At 45.8% G+C, this 8,779-nt stretch overlaps 1 protein-coding gene across 1 annotated transcript in view; it reads right to left on the bottom strand.

Annotated features, from left to right (window-relative positions):
• Nucleotides 1–4,764, bottom strand: part of NEXMIF (neurite extension and migration factor) — a 210,613-nt gene extending 205,849 nt beyond the window's left edge. Inside the window, exon 1 of the mRNA XM_023202523.2 lies at nt 4,185–4,764. The gene's annotated coding sequence lies outside the window, so the exon portion shown is untranslated. The remainder of the gene's footprint in view (nt 1–4,184) is intronic.
• Between the last annotated feature and the right edge of the window lie 4,015 nt (nt 4,765–8,779).

Genomic DNA, 8,779 nt, shown 5'->3' with positions numbered 1-8,779 from the left:
TTTGGAAAAGTAATAATTGTGTGCATAGTATTAATAGTTGGTCATGAAGACTTCAGCTTCTTTTCCACCAGAGAAGACGGTAGGGAAAGAAATTAGATCACAGCACTTACCTAAAGAAAAATACGGCCGGGCGCGGTGGCTCAAGCCTGTAATCCCAGCACTTTGGGAGGCCGAGACGGGCGGATCACGAGGTCAGGAGATCGAGACCATCCTGGCTAACACGGTGAAACCCCGTCTCTACAAAAAAATACAAAAAAAAAAAAAAACTAGCCGGGCGATTTGGCGGGCGCCTGTAGTCCCAGCTACTGGGAAGGCTGAGGCAGGAGAATGGCGTAAACCTGGGAGGCGGAGCTTGCAGTGAGCTGAGATCCGGCCACTGCACTCCAGCCTGGGCAGCAGAGCCAGACTCCGTCTCAAAAAAAAAAAAAAAAAAAAAAAAAAAAAAAAAAAAGAAAATTACCAAAATGAGCACATTACCTAGCAAAGGCCTGTGAATTACTGTGGGCAGTGAGGGACTGAAGGGAACAGAGACAATGAAGGTCCTCACGCCTACGTGTAGCTGGCCCATAAAAGACCCTATCATTACTAAAAGGCAGCTTTCCCCAACCCTCCACTTTCCCGGCTGACACCTCAGACCAGATTTCCTCAAGGTTGTGATGTACTTACAAACAGAGCCACTGTTGTTTGAGAAGAGAGAAATGTGCACCTCTGCCTAAAAATACATTTTCTGGGCAAGAGAAAAGGTGTGAACTTAAAGGTAGCTCCAAGTGATGCAATCTTGTTTGGTGCTCTTTGTTTTTTTTCTGTTTTTGTTTTTCTAATTCGTATGGGTACGTAGTAGGTGTATATATTCTTTGTTTTGTTTTCAAGCAGCCCTGGAGAAGTGGCATAGAGAACATAACAAGTGCTTTGTGTCTGACCCTATGACCTTGGGTTTGAAAAGGTGCTCTGGTGGAGAAACTGTCCATTAGGGAGCTGGTGGCCAACTTTTCAGAGGAAGTAAAAGAAAAAAAATAAAAAGAAAAAATGAATGATGTCCAAACCTAAAATCTCTTAAGATGGGAAAAACAAGGAAGCCAAATGACCTACTCCTTAGTGAATCATTCCCCTTCCCTTTCATCCACTTTGACCCTTTTCTCCTTTTGCTTACTCCTACCAGGAACACTTATACATGTGCCATCAGATAAAAGCTTAAAGGTAATGTAACAGTCGAATGCCAATTAGAATCTATTTTTCTCCCCTTACTAAGGGATATACAGAAGAAAAAAATATTATTTAGAACTGGATTTAGGAACAGAGAAACTGCAACCAATGTTTCTCTGGATAGGCCAGTCCTTCTCCTATGCAAATACACTATGATGGTCCGTGAAACCAGGACCTCCATAGTGACCATGTCCAGGATCCATGAGCACATCTTTGTGTGCTCCAACACTTAGCACTTTTCTCATCTTTCTCCCACCTCCTAAACACTGGCAACACCACTGCACCTTTCGTTCTCTCTGGTCACCGGGTAGCTTACAAGTAATCAGAAGATTGTGGAAAAAAGAAAAAGAGGGAAAAGAGACAGACTTGAAGTAAAACAGAAAGTGGCAGTATTGCAGTTTGACTTTGGCAACAGAGTGTTACAGGTGTGTGTGTGTGTGTGTGTGTGTGTGTGAAAAAGCACTGATGCATCAAAGAACAGGTTGATTTATTTAACAGATTTGACATATGTCAAATTCTGCCATGTACTTACATAATTGTTATCAATTTATCAGAGCTGTTATTTAGGCAAGTATTTGCTTTAAAAGTATTTTTACTTTAAATGACTTTCTCTAGTTTACTGCACAATCAATCCGTGGTTCATTTAAATTATGTTATGTTAACAATAGCTATTTGGTGAAGGTCTCTCAAATCTAATCTTCCCGGAGCCATTTCATCTCTACTTAAACTCTATCCCTCTTTTTTCCTAGTAATAAATTTCTGGCTAAAATCACACGATAGGGAAAACTTTAAATATATATACAATGTCTTTTTATGTCATGATATTTTACACTCATGATTTACAAAAAAAAAGCAGTTTATCAGTATATTGTTAAAATCATAGATCTGAATACTGCTAACCTTAAAAACTGTCTGTAAAGAAAAAAGGATGTGTTTTTGTATGAGTTTATGTCTGGGGGGCCAGTTGGGAGAGCCAGGTAGAGAATTCATCAGAATAAGAGAAAGTAAATAGAGAAATTTTAAATCTTACAAATTTTGTTCAAACACCCTACCTCATGTGCACCAAAAAATTATATTTTTTAACTAGCATGCATGCAGTCTATCTAGATTTTTGGAGGAGGTAAAATATTGGAAAGTATTTCTAAGAAACAAAAATGTCTAATCACTAGCCACCAGGGCTAGTTTCAGTTCCTCTATTGTAAATACGCTATTTGCAAAAACAAGGAGCTCATTTTGACCTCCCAGGTTAAGCAGTGTGGGGACTATGAAAGACATGGAGGAAGAAAGAGAAATACCACCAACACACAAGTAAATTTTTGACCTAGTAAGCAAATACGTTTTTGTTGTTACTGCTGGGTAAAATGTACGTCTTCCAGAAATTAGACACTGTAATAAAAATGTACCAGCCCAAATTTAAATTGCTCACTAGACAGATGGTTAATTATATTCACAGCCACATATTTCACTGGGATAGAGTTTCAGACACTCAGCCAGTTTTATTTGATTAGCCGGTTTCCCAGTTAATATGTAAAATGACAGTTACTTAGGACTTTTTTGTTCCCTTCTAAAAATATTTTTTCAATAAGTGTAAATTCTCCTCAGCCATAAGAACGTCACTGCTGTAAATAAAACATTTGGTCATATGTTACCTCATGTGTAAAAGATGTAAGGGAGATTCACCCCCCTCCCCCCCCAAAACACAAATGGTTGTAAGGAGTTCAGAGAAGACCATTACAGCACCTTTTCTCACCAAGCAAAATATTCCAGGAACTCCTCCACCAAAAACAACCAAGGATATATTCAAATCCCGGGATTAAAGTGCTTTAGACATTTTTCAAAAACAGCCCTGCCAGCCCTACAACACAAATGTCTTTTCAGATAACAGTCTAGAAAATGCAACATTAGAAAAAGGCCACATAGCTAAATGTAGTGCTGTGCACAGCATTCAACAATACGCTGGGAGCCAAAATCCAGAAGCAAAATATGAGACCCACTTATTCCAAAATGCAACCAGAAGCTTGATAAAAATCAAGAGTGCTGTTGTCGAAATGGGGATGCCAATTTTTTTTTTTTTTTTTTTTTTTTTTTTAACTTCGAAAAAGACAGAAAACCTTGCGCGGGTGATTCGGTCCCTCACGAATCAGACAGACAGAAGCAGTCATGCTGAAATCGCTGAATTCCTCAGCGGAACGGCGCCAACTCAGCAGCGCGGTTTCCACACTTTCCCGGAGCGGGACTCCGCTCCCCGCGCCGGCTCACGGCCTTCCCGCCCTATAGGGTGTACAAGACGCGAGCCGACGTGTGCTGCGGGGCGCGGCAGAAGAGAAGCGCCAGAAGCCACACAGAAAAGCTTCAATTCGACCGCTACCGAGAGCGCGAAGGGGCCACAAGCCAATTTCCGCAAAGGAGACAAGCTGGGCGAGGCTCGGTCTGGCCCCCAACTTAAACCTGTCCGCAGCCTCAGCCGAGGGGCGCATGTCCTGGGGGCGCTCTGTGGTCGCCACGGCCGCCCGGCTTCGCACCTTTGCGGCTTTGGTCCGAGCGCCCAGCCTCGGCCGCCGCGTGGGTTTTCCCGCTCTCGCCGAAGCGTGCCATGCCCATGCCCCATTCCCTGGCCAGGCTCTACCCTGCACCAATCTGAAAGGAGGCGGCACTCTGCCGGGCGGTGTGCGTGTAAGCGCGGCGGCTCGGGTCCGCTCGCTTCCCCTCCCCCCGCAACCCCCTTCCTACGGCGCAAGCACAGAGGCCTTTCCTAGATTGCAGTGCCTGTCAAGGCGAGCTGGGATCTCTCGCCCTAGCGGCCTCGCTCCCTAGTACACAGACACACACATTCGCACACACACGTCCTCCCTTCCGTTTTCCCTTCTTTCTCTTCTCGCTCGACTTACCCCAATTCGTTCCACCCCCCGCCGCCGCCACCCTGAGCCAGCCGGGGAGCCGGCGAGAAGGCCAGGGAGCTGTATGGCAGCGCTCATACTCACCTCAACAGGCCGACTCCCGAGGCGCACGTCGCTGGCGGGCTCAGGCAGCAGGCGCTGTAGCTAGCGCGGTCGCAGTCAAGGCTGGGCTGTCGCCGTCGCCGCAGCTGTTCAAGCTGCCTTCGCCGCCACCGCCGCTGCTACTGCTACTGCTGCCGCCGCCGCCGCCGCCTCTGCCTTAGCTCCATGCGCTGGGCCCGCCAGGTGGACGCGCCTCTCTCCTCGCTCGCTCCCTCAGGCTCCGCCGCCGCCGCGCTAGATGGAGTCAGAGCTGTCGGGCTCTGGCCCTGAAACTCAGAGCTTCAGCGGCTGCCCGGCTGCTCCAAGGGTCCGTGCTTCGCCTGCACTATCGCTGGCCCCGGCTGGAGCTACCTAGCGAGCGGGCTGAGCGCTCGGCGCCTGGAGCCCGCTCGGTGCGGTGGCTGCGGCCGTCCGCGAGAGGGAGAGAGGAGGGCGGCTGTTACTGTCGCTATAGCTGTTAAAGCTATTGCTAAATGCTGCTACTGCCGCTAATGCTACTGCTGTGGCGGCGGCGGCGGCGGTGGCGGCGGCGGCGGCGGCGGCGGCGGCTGCTGCTGCTGCTGCTGCTGCTGCTGCTGCTGCTGATGCTACTGGTTTTCCTTCCCAGGTTCTTCCCCTGCCTCGTCCCCCCTCCTCCCCCTTCCTCCTCCTCCTCCTCCTACTCCTCCTCCTCCTTCTCCTCCTCCTCCCTCTTCTCCTCCCTCTGCCGCTTTTCTCGGAGCCTCTGCAGGCACTGCCTGGTCCCCTCTTCTCCCGGAGCTGTCTCTGCCCATTCAGAAAGGTGCACAGAGTGGGGCCGCCTCTGCTGCCACCATCGCTATTGCCCCTGCCATTGTTTCCTCCAGCACGGCTGTTCTTGCTGGACGCTTTCCCCCCTCTACCCTTCTTCCCCACCACAGGCCTCCCTTTCCCTTTCCCTCCCGCTCTCCTTACCCTCTCTACGGTCCCTTCCTTCTGTGCCCCCCCAACTCTGTCCGTCTGTCCCTCCCTCCCCTCGGGCGCCCGGGAGCGCGCACTGCGCGGCCACCTGTCATAAAGGGCGCGCACCCCCCTTCCCCATTCCCACCCCGCCCCCCACTCGCGTTCCTGCTGCCCTTCCAGTCCACCACGCCACTGGTGCGTTCTTCCCCTGGCAGACACGCAACTGGACACCACTCTCCCACGTCTTTTAGGGCAGTTGTGTGTGCGGAGAGGGGCACTCTGAAGTTTGGGGAAGAATATTGGAATGGTTTCATCCACGAAGCATCTAACCATTCAACCTTTACCTAGTCTTAACTTCAGGGCCTGGGCCCCCAGGAAGGTGGGTCCTGTTTGAAGGGTTGGATGAAGGCAGACAATTGGGGAGGGATGTTTGGGGAATAAAGGAAAGAAGGGAAGCTGAATATGGCCAGGAAGGAAAACAGATCTGCCTGATGGCTGTCATTTAAAAATCTCTTAGGTGGTCATTTTCCTTCAGACGTCCTGGAAACTCAACAGGAAACAGCAAAACGATTGGAGAGCAACTCAGGAGGGACCATTTAGTACTTCTGGAGTCCTGGGTGCAAGGTTGGGGCCTGAGCCTCGGGAGTTGTCACCACTAGGAGCCAAGGCAAGAGATGAAAAGGTTGGTACTAGAACAGAAGGGGTAAAAGTAGCTACTTTGTGTGCACTTGCTCCAACATCATTGCCAAAGCACAGCTTCTCCAGTCAGGCAGGGCCCAATTTCAGAGTTCTTTGCTGCCACAGCTACAGCCTCATTTTGCTACAAGGGCTCAGGCTTTGAGATCTGATGTGTGCAACTTCTCACCATCACCTGTCACACAACCCCTCCCCAGAAACATCACAGAAGTGGGGATGGGGGTATATTTTCTTTTCCCTGGCAAAGTACAGGAGACAAATGTTTCAGATATCCCATTAACAATAATGTCTGTGTCACTTTACCAAGTTTGAGGCACTCTACCATGGGTCTTTCATTCCTGGACCATAAAGTGTCTGTATGGCTTTTACAACTCCTCATCTCTGTGCCTTTGTTTCTGTCACCCCACTTGCTTGAAACACTCTTATTATTTCTCCCTCTCATTTTATATCTATGAATCTCATCCATAAATAATAGCTCATCCTGAAATAATTTTACTTATTGAGTCCTTACTATATGCCAGACACTGTGCTAAGCAATTTACATGAATTATTTAATCTTCACAGCAAACATAATTTTACTATCTCCATTTTATAAATCAGAAAATCGAGTCACAAGGAAGTTAGGTATGTGTCCTGAGGATAGGAATGTTATCTTATTTATCTTGCATTTGTGAGACACTGTACAAATATATTTGCATCTTTCAGGCACTGGAATAAATAAGAAGACAAGTAAAATTTGGCCTCTGCTCTCAAAAGCAAAAATAAACAAACAAAAAAAGATTAAACATGTAAAATGCCACCCATCTATTGGCTGGATCTCAACGTCCAGAATGAACTGCTCTTTTTCCGCTGTCAGAAAGCACGTTGGTTTCATCTGTATTAACTACATATGCTATTCTTCCTTTATAAAGTTAGTTGCTTATTAGGTACCACTTATAATTTTTGTCAATGTCCTCCAGCCAAAAACTACCAGAAACACAACTGTAGTTGAATAATTTGGGTTTACTACTTGTTAGAGTGAGGGAGAACACACACCATGGGTGTTATGGGCTGATTTGCATTTCCCCCAAAATTCATATGTTGAAGCTCTGACTATTCCCAGTACCCCAGAATGTGACCGTGTTTGGAGATCTGGCCTTTGCAGAGGAGACTAAGTTAAAATAAGGCATTGAGGATGGGCCCTAATCTAATATGACTGAGGTCCTTATAGGAAGAGAAAATTGGGACACAGACAACACAAAAAGGCCACCTGCAAGCCAAGGAGATGGTGATCTCAGGAGAAACGAGACCTACTGAAACCTTGATCTTGGACTTTTAACCTCCAGGACTGTGAGAAAATAAATCTCAGTTGTTTTAATCACTCAGTCTGTAATACTTTGCTATGGCAGCCAGAGCAAACTAATAAAACAGGAAACCATAGGGTGTCTCAGATAAAAGGTGGTAGAAAGGACTTATAGGATTTGGATTTTGGTTGGGTAATTGGGGGAGGGTTTAAGAAAGTGGGAATTAATTCTACATCAAATGCTCTCAGAAAGCAAGGGCAATTCTATGACTGGGCATCTTAATAAATCTTATCTATTGGGAGGTAAAGTGGAGATAAGGCTTTTGTGGGATTTTTATCTGTGCTTAGACAAAATTATGAAGGGGACTTATTTTGTTTCATTTTGTCATGTTCTCAGTGTAACACTGTCCAATGTCAGTATTTTGTGAGAGTGTTTATGTCCATCAGGAGACCAGCCATGGCCTACCTGTGAGTGCCAGGTCATCTTCAAGATGGCTTTTCTTCTTCTTTAACACAGGTGTAAGTGTGACTACTTAACACTGTCCATTAGTTGTGTGGCTTTGGGAAAGTTACTTTACTTGTCTGTGCTTCAGTTTCCTCATTTATATTAATAATTGAGAAAAAATTGTGTTAACCATAGGGTTGTTGTGGGAACTAAATGAAGGAATAAATATAATGTCCTCAGAACAGTGCTTGGCACATAGGCAGCCTTCACTGAATGTGAGTTATTATCCATTTCTGTTTTCTCCAACAAACCATACAGCTTAAATTGCATATTATTATAGTGATATATTGGTACTTTTTCCTTTGCTAGACCATGAGCTCCTTGAGGGCAGGGACAACATGTACTGGCATGGTGATAATAGCTAACTTTTATTGAATGTTTTCAAAGGGCCAGGCACAGATATTAATTGTAGTTACTCCATGAAAACTTTTGAGGGCCCATCCCTACCTTTAGACTAGCCTGGGCATCCTCTTTGTGCTCCCATACATTTCTGTTTACCATAATCATTACACTTAGTATATGATACTGACACTGTCTGCTTATGTGTTTTCTTCCCTTTCTAGACTGTTCATTTATGAAGAGTAGAGCAGATACTTTCAACTTTGATGTCCATGTCTGAGCACAGTGCCCAGAACAACCGAGGCACTCAATATAAAAACACTGATTGGATTTTCAGTACATTCTTTGCTTTTTCTAGAATGGAACTTGAGTCAGGCCTATCTTAGCCTCCATCATCCCTTTCCCTGGGGTTTTATTGTCTAAAAACGTAACAGAGAATCTCAAATAGAGTGGTCCTCCCTGTAAGGCAGATCTAAAGAAGAGAATCACTGTGAGACTTCAATGCAAGAAGGTGCTATTTGGAAATAATTGGTCTCTGCTATTTAACAGTGAATGGTAGCATATCCATTAGACCAAAGTGGGGTAATGAAGTAGGAGACCAGAACCTATAATCTTGGGTGTTAACCTTAATTCAGCCATAAACAAACTGTATGATGTTTAGAAAATTACCAAACCTCTCTGAACCATAGTTTTTCCATAGGGGGTATGGAGAACATAATCTCTCCACTGGCTGATAGATTAAGATTAAAGAGAATTTACTGGAGTTTCTCTTTGGGAAAACATTTCATTCCTCCATTACTTCCATGTTACATGCCTGCAAGATTCTCAACCTCT

The sequence above is a fragment of the Piliocolobus tephrosceles genome, chromosome 12, assembly GCF_002776525.5.
Source record: "Piliocolobus tephrosceles isolate RC106 chromosome 12, ASM277652v3, whole genome shotgun sequence".
NCBI lineage: Eukaryota > Metazoa > Chordata > Mammalia > Primates > Cercopithecidae > Piliocolobus > Piliocolobus tephrosceles.
This window is presented reverse-complemented; position numbering and strand designations above follow the sequence as displayed.